The sequence below is a fragment of the Mauremys mutica genome, chromosome 2, assembly GCF_020497125.1.
Source record: "Mauremys mutica isolate MM-2020 ecotype Southern chromosome 2, ASM2049712v1, whole genome shotgun sequence".
In the NCBI taxonomy this organism is placed as follows: domain Eukaryota; kingdom Metazoa; phylum Chordata; order Testudines; family Geoemydidae; genus Mauremys; species Mauremys mutica.
In genome coordinates this window covers 253,782,738-253,797,280 of record NC_059073.1, presented here as the reverse complement: position 1 = coordinate 253,797,280, position 14,543 = coordinate 253,782,738, and the positions used below count along the sequence as shown (strand labels likewise).

General features: G+C 39.3%; 1 protein-coding gene across 4 annotated transcripts in view; it reads left to right on the top strand.

The window, feature by feature from the left end:
• RUNDC3B (RUN domain containing 3B) overlaps positions 1-14,543 on the top strand; it is a 159,160-nt gene that overhangs the window by 102,483 nt on the left and 42,134 nt on the right. The gene's annotated exons all lie outside the window — the stretch shown is intronic.

Sequence of the window (14,543 nt, the reverse complement as noted above, 5' to 3'; positions counted from 1 at the left end):
TCTAATTAAAATTGCTATACTGCATTTTATCACTATTAGGTTTAAATTCTGTAATGCAAAGCATTTTGTGGGAGGCAAAACATTATTTTGGATGTAGTAAAATTTTCATTTATTGGGGAAAAAGATATTTCTCCTTCACAAATACACCTCCAGAGACTCCTGCTTTACTGTTCTATTCTGTTTGTATGGTGCTCTGAAACACTAGAAGCAGCTCTGCTAGAACTGAGGGCTTCATTATTTGACATGCCATGGGCTTCTCACCCATGCTTTTATGTCAGATAAAAGGGCTGGAGCAACATAAAGGGGCTTTAATTTATCTATCTTAAGTACTTATGTGGCCCCCGTTACTATAGCATCTGAGAGCCTCACAATTTTTAATGTATTTATCCTCACATCATCCCTGTGAAGTACAGAAGTACTATCATCCCCATTTTAGAGATGTGGAAATGAGACACAGAGAGAACAAATGACTTACTAAGGTCACACGGGAAGTCTGTTGTGGAGCAAAAACTAAACCTGGGTCTCCAAATCCCAGTCTAGTGCCCTAATCACTGAATCATCCTTCTCTGAGTCTGATAACCTGCCTCCAACGATGGGAGAATTCCCCCAGGGAAAGGAAATAAGGACAACAGCCTCAGGATCTCTTCTGAGACATTTTGTGAGCTCTAACATAGGGGTATGCTGGGATATAGCTGGGTGATGGGCAGGGCAACAGCACATAGCACTGTGGAGATTCTGGGCAGCATCCCCAGCTGAGTCATAAGTTAAACCAGTGTCCACCTTAGCCCCTGGAGTAGCCTAGGATCTGGGAGATTTCAGGGGTGGCTTAAAGGCACCTTAGGCTTCTCCTGGGCTGTGCCTCTTAGAGGTGCAGCCCTGAATCTCACTCTGTATGCATTTAAAGATGTCTAATTAATAAAAAAATGTTTTTCTTCCACCTTCTATTAGATCATGGAACTTGTGCATTCCTGCTGAGTTTCACAGAATAGTTTTGTATTTCATTTGTGATGATTTCAAGGCTCCTAGAGGTGTTTTTCCCCCCTTTATTTTCTCTGATTAGGAGAAAGTCTGGCTGCAAGCTGTGCGAGAACTGCCTGTACTAAAATTCTATTACTGACCCACAGTTTAGCAGTTGTGGCTAATAACTGGTCTTTCATATCCTAGAGCAAAACTTTCAAAAGTGGCTACTGATTTGTGATGGTGCCAACTTTGGTCTAGTTTGATATTTGAAGGTACTAAACATCTGTCATTCCCACTGATTTCCACTGGAGTTATGGGTGCTCAGTATAAAGGGAAGATGTGTGACTAAATTCGGCACTGTTTTGAAAAACTCAACCTTCATTTTTTTTTCTCTTGGAGTGTTGGCTAGTTTAGATGCTGGAGTACGATTATGTGGTGCTTTTAAAGACCAAAAAACCCACCTTACATGGCCATTTGCGATGCCATTGTTGGGGCTATGGGCTAAGTCTCCTTTCATAAATGTAAGGCAGCTACTTAGAGATCCATGTACAATTTTACACAAATTAATGTTGTGACTGCAGCAAATCTATCAGATTTACTCTCCTAAAAATGAGTTTGCAAATTCAGTTACTTACTCAACCCAAAGAGTTAGAGGAAAGGCAGAGAAAATGACTTGGAGGAGGAACATGAAGGTGAAAACTAGCAGCAACTGGCATTCTCTAAACATATTTCCTCCATATTTGCCCACCCTTGATCTTTGCTTCATACGTAAACAGAAACTGAGTTGGTAGGGAACCTAAATGGTCTTGTTACTTTCGTTTGCCTGCATTAAAGCATTAATTTGGTCAGTTGCTATTAACATTATGAAATGGCTGAACCTGTGTTTATAGAACTCCAAGTACAGACAGGTATCTTAGTTTTATGTCCTTCCTCATCTCCCCCCAGCCTCACTATTAGCATATTAAAGTAGTGAAATGTGTGCTGCAGTTTCTTGTACTAAGAGCCTTAAATAAGCTTGGGATGCTAATACTTCCCTAATTCATATAGGTGTTGAGGCAGAACACATTAATGTTTGTAAAGCACCTTCAGATCACTGATTTAAGACCCTTTGCTATATTAATGGAAAGTGCTACTATATTATAAAAATAGTCTGTTTTCTTTTTAATGAAACTGTTCTGCTCTGCTAATGTTTTTGCTGAAGTAGTGAATTTCACTGCTTTAATTTATTACCATTTTATTACAGCTGAAAATAAGGCTAAATACATTTTAGGTTGCCTTTGATCTTCATCGTTTAGACAGTTATGTGCTCCAGTTTGAAACATTTGGCTTTCCATTTCCTTACCTTTTAAAAATATTCTTGAATAAAGGCATTTTTGTAAGTGTGTGATAAATCTGAAATTTGTACATGGAGGATACAAAAGGATCAGCTGTAAAAGATAAAGATGTAGTGCTATGAGAGGTGAAGGTTGTATATTTTAAGAACAGTGCACTCCACAGTGGACTTACGAAGGGCCTCTTCTTGAGTCAGCTTAATATGCCAGCTCCTGTTTATTATGTATTCTGTTTCTCTTTCCAGATAGCAACTGCTATATTTTTTCTGGGTGTGACATTCCCCAGGGTGTAACCTGAACTGTTGTGTCCCTTAGCTCTCCAGCCTGGATACCTTTTACTCTCCTTTGCTAGTGAACAGCATGTAACGTAACTCCCAGATAAATACATGGATGCTATGCCCAGCCAGCCATGAATAGATACAGGGTGACACCTGCATATCCTTCAGTCTCAACCTTACCCCTCCCACCCGCTGCCACCCTCCCCGAAATGTGTGTCTTGTACTGTTCAGTAACCCACTGGATGGTACAAGCTCATAATTAGTCCATCATTCCAACAAAGGGTAATGAGTATGCACCAGCCCCGTTGACCTGAGTAGAAATTTCCCAAACACATCAATCAAACACACTTTTTTAGATAAAACAGTTTATTAAAGAGAGAGAGAGAGAGAGTTTCAGTGATTATAAGCGATAAGGCATATTAGTCAGGATTGGTTACAAAAGAACTAAGTTAAAAACGCAAGCTAATCTCTAAATTTTACCAAGCTAAGTGATCTCGAAAACACCAACAACAAATTTTTTTCTTCTTACTCAAAAGCTTACAGCAGTCTGTACTAGTGGGAAAGCCTTCCAGCGAAGACCCCTTCCCCTAATTCTAATAGCTTCCTTTTTTCTTTCAAGTGTTGTAGCTGCTGTGAGCAGAGATGGGGGAAAGAGGTAATTTGTGGGTTGTGAGTTCTCCATTCCTATACCCTTTCCCCTACTTTGAGGATTACCCCCGGCTGGGGTGTAGACAAAACAGTCCCCTGTGTGACCAATGGTGCCTGGGGCAGCCCTCACTGGAAATGCCAAGGTCAGGGCAGGCTTCAGAAGGGAGAGCAGATACTGCCAAGACTGGAGGGTAACATTGAAGTTAAACTCTCCAACCAGTCACCAACTGTGCTTCTGATCTCCCACACTGGTTATCAAGAAGCAAAAGAAGAAATCACACAGCTCCCTTTATTGCATTCCAGTCCTCTGGCTCCCAATCAGCACCTAGGTTCAGTACAGTGAGAAGTTATTTAAACAACTCTGCTCACATATACAAAATGTTCTTCTGACCCCAAAGGGTTAGCCATGTTACCAGGTCAGTATAGGTTTGGATCTTACTCAAAATACCACACTACCAGCCAATCCTTTAGTATCTAAAACTAAAGGTTTATTATAAAGAAAAAAGAAAGAACAAGAAGAGAGATGTAAAACAGTCAAAGACTTAAAACGTACAAAGACTTAAAAGTCCATCAGGTTCCTAGCAGTATTGGTGAGTTTGCTGGCTTCAAAGTCCCTCTGGAATAAATCCACAGCTTGGATGGGTCATTCAGTCCTTTGTTCAGAGCTTCAGTTTGTAGCAAAGTTCTTCCAGAGGTAAGAAGCAGGATTGAAGACAAGATGGAGAAGATGCAGTTGTCTTTTATAGTCTTCTGCCATGCAGTTTGTGCTTCCTTTGTTTCAAACAGAAGCTGCCCAGCACATGGCTTGGAAGATTTTTCTGTTCATAGGCATGCCCCTGTATGCCTTGCTGAGTCATAAGGTGTATCCCTTGCCTTCTCTCAATGGGTCAGTTGTGTAGCTGATGGCCCATAATGGGCCATCAAGCAGGCAGTGCTGATGCCAAACTGTCTGGGAGTGTCACCTAGAAGCATAGCACAAGTTTTGTAATACAGGCATACATATTAATACAAAGGTGATACAAACACAGAAATGCGATTATCATATTTAGCAAATTATAACATTTTTGCAGCTATCTTACATGGCATATCTGGCATAACTCATTGCAGTTTAAAAATATTAATGTTCATAATATCCTCAAGTGTCTTACTGTCTCTCCTGCTGGTGAATGGTTGTTTTATCAGTTAATAGTTTTATAACACCTGTGGTCAGTTCTTTGTTTTTCTATGAAGAGCTATTCTGTGGGTGTTCCCCAGAATTACAACATATTTCAGTAACAATCATATAGTAAAATCTCATAGCTTTTACATGCAATGTTGTTACACACATTTTAACAGGACAATAACGTTCAGCAGACTGTGAGTTTTCAAATGATATCTCACAGAGCATACTTTGTACAAAATATCTCATAGCCATATGAAAGTGGTGAACATGGAGTACAGGTATCAGAGGGGTAGCCGTGTTAGTCTGGATCTGTAACAGCAGCAGAGAATCCTGTGGCACCTTATAGACTAACAGACGTTTTGGAGCAAGAGCTTTCATGGGTGAATACCCACTTCGCCGGATGCATGTAGTACAGGATGTCACATTGGATACAGTGCATCACACTAGGGTTTTATTTAATTGTTATTAATGTTATAAAGAATCTACACTTCAAAATAATACCCTTTTTAAAGCAATAAAGTATCATTTGGATATTTTTGTTGTATTTTGCTTCTCTCAGTGAATGGTTGGCTTAAAATATTTAGTTGGGAACCTCCATCTTTCACTATTAAAATATATAAAATCTCAGTACCATGCACAGAATGCAGAAATGATCAATGAACTGTTAATTAATCTAATGAATATCCTATGTCTGGGTTTCTTCAATTGTTCCCTAAATCCTTGCAGATTTTTTTCAGTATCTAATATGTATAAAATGTGACTGTCCTAGGCTGTAAGCATATATATATAAAAAACTTTACTACATTAAGAATATTGTAAACTAGATAAGTAGAACATCCACCTCTCCCACAAAACAATTGATCAAAAACATAGTAGGAAAAACTAAGCATGACAGCATGCCCCAAAGGTTAGCAAACTTGGTGTTTTTTGTGCTAAAAGGCAGCATATCCCAAAGTTAAGGGCCCTGCCTTGAATACCACCACAGTTGATTTCTATTAAAATCATCCTGTCCTCAGCTCTTCTTTAACCTGGAGGCTAGTAAGCTTGAACAGCTCAGTTGGTCTGAACTGCCATAGTATCACACACAGAGATGGGTAGTCTAAGGTAGCTGGGACCCAAACCATGTAGAAATATTATACATCAAAATAAGTAGCATGAACTATTTCCAGAAACAAATGCAAGCCTGTGTAGATCACAAAGAACAGACTTAATATTATTCCCTGTGAGAAGCACAGCTAATGAAAGCTCACAGATATATTTTATATTAACTGGCATTTCCAAGTGGTCTTCACTTGTTGATTAGTGTAAATTGCAGTAATCCACTACAGAGGTGGGAAAAGCATGGCTCCATGGGTAGGTTTGCATCTGAAAGAAAAGATTACAGCTTTCTCACCAGCACTGCTGACTGCTGCTGACTGGATATCTGGTAACAGCTATGGATCCAGCAAGAGACAAGATCTAATTTAGATTACCAAAAAATAAGAGGGCTTATTTTGTTGAAGGAATGTATATAATTTTTATTTCCTACAGTTGCTTTCTCGATGCATCATCATCAACCCCCCATTTTATCCTGATTGGGCTTCAGCAAGCTAGGTCTTATCCCAGCAACAATTTGTTAGACACTGGAAAAGCCAAGCAGTTATCCAGATCCTGTGAAAAGGAGATGAGAAATTCATCTACATATGCACATCATCTACATGCTTCAGTCTATAATGCCTGCCTGTCTCCTCAGGAAGCTTATGTGCGCATTGGATAGAAGGGATGATGAACTGGAATCCTTTAAATGTCTGCATGAGCACTCTCACCATTTACCCAGTGTTGTTCTCTTGTTTCTCTCCAAAAGAAAACACAAACAAAGCATCTGAGGTGCTCCATATATCCTAGCTATAGTCTGCAGAAGCACTGGCAATACCTTGTGGTCAAATGTTCCAACAGATGCTGATGGATCTAATAAACGTGTACGAATGCTTAAGCTTTGTCATTCTCTGGCAATACACTGTTGTCTGTCTTGCTTTTTCAGTCTTATCAAAAAGGAAGGTTAGAGACCAGTTGATAAAGGTGATATTTGCAGAGTCAAGAATTTCTTGAAGAAAGATAAATAATGCCTTTTGAAAAGAAGCTGAAACCTTATCTTCCTAGAAGGAGGAACTAAAAATCTCCTCCAATGACTGACTCTCCACCTCCCCATTTGATTTTACCACCTATCAAGAACACCTGGAGGATCCAGGCCTGAAAGAATGGCACTTGTTTTAAAGTGTTAATTCCTGTTTGTAGAAGAATCTGTGAACAGTGAGTAGCTGGAAATACAGATTCCTAGCACTATAATTATTAAAAATAACATTGTAGTAATCCCATTCCTCACTTCCCTCTGTGTGCATGATTCATAATTATCTGTCTGCAGTATGCAGATTTTTGTTTTACTTCCTTTTTTATGGATGGATCCTGATCCTCTGCTGTGGTCTTTTATGAGATTGAAGGTAATGATGCAGCACGGATGGCATTCCTAATTGTGTCCACCAGGTCCACTGCCCTGTATATACAAGTGAAGGGTATAATTTGACCCTTTATTTTTTGATACAACACATTTTAATCAAAATAGGAAAAGCATAAAAATACAAGAAGTCCTAGATAAAAAATAACTGAATCCAGCTGCACTATAACCTAGAAGTTGCTAACGGCTCAATTATTAATAAAGAGGGCAGGATTCCATTAAGGACACTAAAAGTTCATCTTCTCCTTCCCTAAAATGTGTTTCATTCTGTTGAAGGAAAAGGCAGTAAAACCATCATACCTCTGTTCAGTGTATTAGGAATGAGCAGGGAATTAGAAAAGGAACCATAAACACTACTCTGTTATGAACATCTCTCTGTGAGGACAACAAAACCAAAATATTATAACCCTAGAGTATTATTCTTGATCGTGCAGCAAAATACAAAGGATTCTGAATGTCCATTATCAAGAGCTTTTTATTTTGCAACTTATTCTAGCAATAACTTGTTTTGGCTCAGTGTTTTCTTTGTTTTTTCTGTACCTTTGGGGGAGACATCTGTCTTAATCTTGTCTAAAAGATTGGTAACTCAGCCGTTGTCAAAAAATATATATGGTTATTCTGGTACTGATTCAAGGCCCTGTTTAATTCTTGTACCATATTCTTTCAGCCCCACATCACTGTTAAGTCTGGATTGCCATGGCCTTTGTAATCTTATCTTTCTAGGAATGCCAAATTCTCTGGAGCACTAGGTAAAGCATCTTTTTTTTTAAAGATATAGATATAGCACTTATTACTATCTATTTTGGGGGGATTCTTCTTGCACGATTCTCAAAGGGAATTCAGTCCTCAAACAGTTTCAGTATAATAAACTCAGTTTGCCTAGCTAACTATTTAATTACTTTATTTCCTCACTCCATAGAAATTGGGAGATACAGTCCAGTATTTGATCTTGCTGCTAAATTCATTTCCTATTATGGCAAAATTCAGAATACTAATCCTCTTTTCTCTAAATCCCTTTAGAGAGACAGGTTCTGTAAACTCAATTTACATTAGGAACATTTTCCTTTTTTTCAGACGCATTCTTTTCAGGTTGGCAATTGTGACGTTATTGACATGAACTGTGACCATATCGATCATAGTTGCAACCAGGTCCTATGGTTGCACCAGGTCTTGTACAGCAGAGGTCAAGTGGGGTGTCTATGGAAAGGTTGTAGTTTGCTGGTTATGACTGTACTGTCTGTATGTGTATATCATTTTTGTATTTGAAGTTATGAATATTGGCTATGTCTTGTATCTCAATGTGTTTGACTCTAAGTAGCTTCAGTGAAGCATTTGGTCAGCTTCTTGAGAAAATGAGAATAATCCTAAATGCCCAATCCAGAAACACTTAACTCACAATGACTTTGGGAAACGCCAATCCACATCTGAGCTTTCCTGGGAATGTTCAAACTAACATGTAAACAATGGCGTCGGCCTGCAAAAAGCTGAATCATTCATGGACATGTGACTTGCCCAGGTGGCTACAAACTCCATCTTGTTGCTATGATTTTTGCACAGGAGAACAAAGAGGTTTCCGCCCACAAGAGAGAATATAAAAGGCCTTGGAAACCCCTCCATTTTGTCTTCAGCTGGCTTAAGAAATGGCCTCTCCACCCCCAAGAGATACCTGAAAGAAACTGGAACAAAGGACAGTAACTACAGGGGTGTGAGTGATTGCTGGAACCAGACTAGGAAGGAGTCCAGTCTATGAAAGAAACTTATTGGAACATCTCTAAGGGTGAGATTTACCTGTATGCAGTTTCTTAATGTATTAGGCTTAGACTTGCACATTTTGCTTTATTTTGCTTGGTAACTTACTTTGTTCTGTCTGTTATTACTTGGAACAACTTAAATCCTACTTTTTATACTTAATAAAATCACTTTTTTGGTTATTAATTGATCCAGAGTAAGTAAGTAATGCCTGGGGGAGCAAACAGCTGTGCATATCTCTCTATCAGTGTTATAAAGGGCGGATAATTTGAGTTTACCCTGTATAAGCTTTATACAGAGTAAAATGGATTTATTTGGAATTTAGGCTCCCAGAAAGACTGAATGCTGGGTGCTGGGAATGTCTGTTAACTAAGAAGCTCCTGAGCTGAGTGGATATCAGTTTCAGTGATCTTCAGTACTGGCCCAACCTCCTGGGTCTGTACTGAAGCTGACTGTAGTGTCTAACTCAGCAAGACAGGAGTGGAAGAAAGCCTCTTCTGGCAGGGAGTTTGTTCTCAGCGGTATCCCAGCACATCTAGTGACAGTCTTAAGGGGGTTTCTCTGACCCAACCCATCACAGCAATGTCCATTTTAAATCCCTTGTACTGACTGCTGGTCTTTCCTCAGTTTCTTATATTTTTATTTAGTATGGTAAGTACTTGCCTTGATTTTTCTTAATGTGGCTTTCTCAATGTGTAAATGTAGATTCAATTGCTATTTTAAGGTGGTTTTTCTTTATTGTGTTGGCTGCCTCATGAATGACAGAATTTGTAAGTGCTTCCTATAGACCAGTTTATATATAGATTGCCATAACAAGGTGACGGTATATACAAATTCCCTCTTCCTTCACAAGTTGTCTTTCAGCTTCCATTTCAATCAGCCATTTTCATGGTGGTATTTTTTATTTCTTTCTTCCAGAAGTGAGGATATTGTACATAAACAGAATAGCAAGAAGGCTATTATATCTCACTCAGAAGTTAACATTTTGATAAACTGTCCTAGTTATACAACATGTATCCTGCTTGTAGAATTTTTAGATTATGGTTAAGTCTAGTACATTTACAATCTATAAGCAAGGCCTTTCAAAATGGATAATCAAAGACATCTGCCTTTTGAGTGTCTCAGAGCACATTTGGCTGGGGTTAAAGTACCACCTCAACCAAGCTTCACAATCATCATAGCTGTGGACAGTATTAAATTTTGTTTAAAACGTATACTGTGTGTATATGTATATATATATATATATGTGTGTTTATATAAAAATAAAAAAAATCTGATGAAAAAAATTTCCCTGGAACCTAACCGCCCCCCATTTACATTAATTCTTATGGGGAAATTGGATTAGCTTAACATCGTTTTGCTTAAAGTCACATTTTTCAGGAACATAACTACAACGTTAAGTGAGGAGTTACTGTACACTATTTACACTGTATATGCTACTTATGTTTAACTTGGATGGGGGAAAAATCACGGGAGTATTGTATTTGAGAAATAGTGATACAATATAGTTTATTAAATAAGCCCAAGCCAGGTGCCATAGTTAGAATCAAACTTTAAGGTCAAAAGGGACCATTGTGATCCTCTAGTCTGACCTCTTGCACATTTCAGGCCACAGGACCTCACCCACCCACTTCTGAAATAGACCCCTAACTTCTGGCTGAGTTACTGAAGTCCTCAAATCATGATTTAAAGACTTCAAGTTACAGAGAATTCATCATTTACACTAGTTTAAACCTGCAAGTGACCCGTGCCCCATGCTGCAGAGGAAGGTGAAAACAACCCAGGGTCTCTGCCAATCTAACCCGGAGAAAAATTGCTTCCCAACCCCAAATGTGGCAGTCAGTTAGATCCTGAGCATGTGAGTAAGACCTACCAGGCAGATACCTGGGAAAGAATTCTCTATAGTAACTCAGAACCCTCCCCATATAATGTCCCATCTCCAGCTGTTGGGGATTTTTACTACTGGCAGTCGCTTATGGGTGACATGCCATTGTGGACAGTCCCATCATACCCGCCGCCGCATAAAGTTATTAACTGCAGTCTTGAAGCCAGTTAGGTTTTTTGCCCCCACTATTCTCTTGGGAGGCTGTTCCAGAACTTCACTTCTCTGATGGTTAGAAACCTTCACCTAATTTTGAGCCTAAACGTCTTGATGGCCAGTTTATATCCACTTGTTCTTGTGTCCACATTGGTGCTTAACTTTTATATAACTCTTCTCCCTCCCTGGTATTTATCCCTCTGATGTGTTTATAGAGAGCATTCATCTCCCCCAGCCTTCTTTTGGTTAGGCTAAACAAGCCAAACTCTTTGAGTCTCCTCTCATAAGGTAGGTTTTCTATTCATTGGGTCATCCTCATAGCCCTTCTAGGATTCAAATTCATCTTTCTTAAACATGAGAGACCACACAGTATTCCAGATGAGGTCTCAGCTATGCCTTATATAATGGTACTAACACTTCTCTGTCTCTACTGGAAATACCCTGTGTGACGATGGTGCCCGTGAGAGCCAGCTGAGGTCACTCACTTAGGGTGAACTGCAAACAGAACAGAGCAGACAAACCCCAAAAGCTGGTGGATATTCCAATACTTAGCTTTACCAAGCCAGAACAAAGCAGCTTCTATATTACCTCACTGGTTACTCAGAAGTTCAAATAACGCAGTTGCCTTAAAGTACCCAGCCTCAGGCCTCCATCCAGACACACATGTCAAACATATGATGATAAATTCTGAAAATCTTATATCATATAAAAGAAAAGGTTCTCCCAATCCCAAAGGATCAGCCACACACCCAGGTCAAATAATAACTTAGATCTTACCCAAAATACATGCTTATAGCCAATTCTTAACTAAACTAAAATTTATTAATCAAGAAAAGAGAGTTGGTTGAAAGATCAATATACATACATACTCAAGTTCAATTTCTTGAGGTCCAGATACATAGCAGAGATGGTGAGTTTGTAGTTGCCAGAAGTTCTTTTAGAAATAGTCTATAGGTTATAGTCCAATGTCCATATTCAGGGTGACTCCAGTCAGTGACTGGGGATCTCAATTCCTATGGCTTAGGGTTTCCCCTTCTTGAAACCCAAAGCAAATCTGAGATAAAACAGGAGGGTGTCCCAGGGTTTTTATACATTTTCCAGCAGCCTCTTGGCCTGAGAGAATAAGCTTAATCTTCTGTCTCCCAAACATCCTGGCAATTAGCATAGTGTAATTTATCTGTTAAAACAGTTCATATACAGTTTATCACAACCTTCAAAGAGACGTATAGACAATAATACTATTTCACTCAAGTGTCATCATAAATGTTAATATTCCTTTTCTGATCTTTGAATCAAAGCTAGCTATAGCAATAGACAAGACTTGTTTGCTTACATCACAAGACCTGAGCAAACATCTACCCTTCTATCTCTAACAATGCAGGCTTACATTTCAAAGCTCTATTCATTTACATATCTTCCTAACAAGTCTTTAAAGTTCAGCCATGGGTCAGGTCAGTCTGTGAGTTAACTCTTTTTCTGGCCCTGTCTCACCTTTCAGTGAAATATTATATTACACTCATAACATCACACCTTGCCTGATGCATCCTAGGACCGCACTAGCCTTTTTCATGGCTGCATCACATTGATGGCTCATAAACCTCCTGTGATCAACTAATACACCCAGATCTTTCTCTTCCTTTGTTGCTTCCAACTGATAAATCTGCAGCTTATAGCAAAAATTCTTGTTGTTAGTCCTTAAACGCATGACTTTCCACTATTAAATTTAATCCCATTTCTATTATTCCAGTTTACAAGGTCATCCAGATGTTCTTGTATGATATTCTGGTCCTCCTCCGTATTGGTTATACCTCCCAACTTTGTGTCATCGGCAAATGTTATTAGTGCACGCACACTTTTTGTGCCAAAGTCCGTAATAAAAATGTTAAATAAGATCCCTGAAGAACTCCACTTGTAAACTCCCTCCAGCTCAACAGGTCACCTTTCAGTATGCCTGTTGTAGTCTTTCCTTTAACCAGTTCCTTATCCACCTTTTGAATTCTCATATTAATCCCCATCTTCTTCAATTTAACTAATAATTTTTCATGTGGAACTGTATCAAATGCCTTACTGAAATCTAGGTGGATTAGATCTACTGCTTTCCTTTCTCTACAAAAACAATTCTACAAATACATGAGAAGCAAGAGGAAGACCAAGGACGGACTAAGCCTGTTACTCAATGAGGGGGGAAAAACAATAACAGAAAATGTGGAAAAGGCAGAAGTGCTAAAAAATTTTGTTTTGGTTTTCACCAAAAAGGTTAGTAGCGATTGGATGTTTAACATAGTGAGTCCATTTTTAAAAAAATCATTGATTTTTTTATCCACCTTGCAGCTCCGTGGCCACCATGGAAGGGCAGGGGACCCTGGCAGTTCCCTGGCTGCCAGGGAGTTGGGGAGCTCTGCAGTTCCCTGGCCACCGCGTGGGGTCAGGGGCATCCCCACAGCCCCCTGGCCAATGCAGGGGAGTTGGGGACCCCTGAAGACCCCTGAATGTGGGGGCAGGGGGACCATGAAGCTCTGAGCTCCCCTGGGTGGTGGGGGCCCCGGAGCTCCCAGCCACCCTGCAACTGTCCAGTCCCTTCTCATTTTATCATGGATGTTTTTAGTAAAAGTCAGGGACAGGTCACGGGCTTCCTTGGATTTATTTTATTGCCCATAACCAGTTTGACTTTTACTACAAGTATCCAAGACAAAATCTTAGCCTTAGTGATAAGTAACAGTCAGCATGGTTTTGTCAAGAACAAATCATATCAAACCAACCTAATAACTTTCTTTGACAGGGTAACAAGCCTTATAGATGGAGGGAAGCGTTAGATGTAGTGTATCTTGACTTTAGTAATGCTTTTAATACTGTGTTGTATGACCTTCTCATAAACAAATTAGGGAAATACAACTTAGATGGAGCTGCTATAAAGTGGGTGGATAACTGGTTGGAAAACCGTTCCCAGAGAGTAGTTCACAGTCAAGCTGGAAGGGCATATCAAGTGAGGTACGGCAGGGACCAATTGAGAGTCCAGTTCTGTTCAATATCTTCATCAATGATTTAGATAATGGCATAGAGAGTACACTTATAAAGTTTATGGATGATACCAAGCTGGGAGGGATTGCAAGTGCTTTGGAGGATAGGATTAAAATTCAAAATGATCTGGACAAACTGGAGAAATGCTCTGAAGTAAATAAGATGAAATTCAATAAGGACAAATCTAAAGTACTCCACTTAAGAAGGAACAATCAGTTGCACACATACAAAATGGGAAATGACTGGCTAGGAAGGAGTACTGTGGAAAGGAATCTGTGGGTCATAGTGGATCACAAGCTAAATATGAGTCAACAATGTAACACTGCAAAAAAATCAAGTAATTCTGGGATGTATTAAGAGGAGTGTGGTAAGCAAGACACAAGAAATAATTCTTCCATTCTACTCCGCGATGATTAAACTTCACCTGGAGTATTGTGTCCAGTTCTTGGTGCCACATTTCAGGAAAGATGTGAACAAATTGGAGAAAGTCTAGAGAAGAGCAGCAAAAATTATTAATGGTCTAGAAAACATGGCCTATGAGGGAAGATTGAAAAAAAAGTTGTTGTGTTTCGTCAGGAGAAGAGAGGACTGAGAGGGGACGTAACCTTTTATGTATTTGAAAACTGTTATTTATTTATTTTATTTATTTAAGAAGGAGGGAGAAAAATTGTTCTTAACCTCTGAGGATAGGACAAGAAGCAATGGGTTTAAATTGCAGCAAAGGCAATTTAGGTTGGACATTAGGAAAAACATCCTAACTGTCAGGGCCGTTAAGCACTGGAATAAATTGTCTAGGGAGACTGTGGAATCTCCAGCATTGCAGATTTTTAAGAACGTTAGATAAAAACCTGTCAGGGATGGTCAAGAT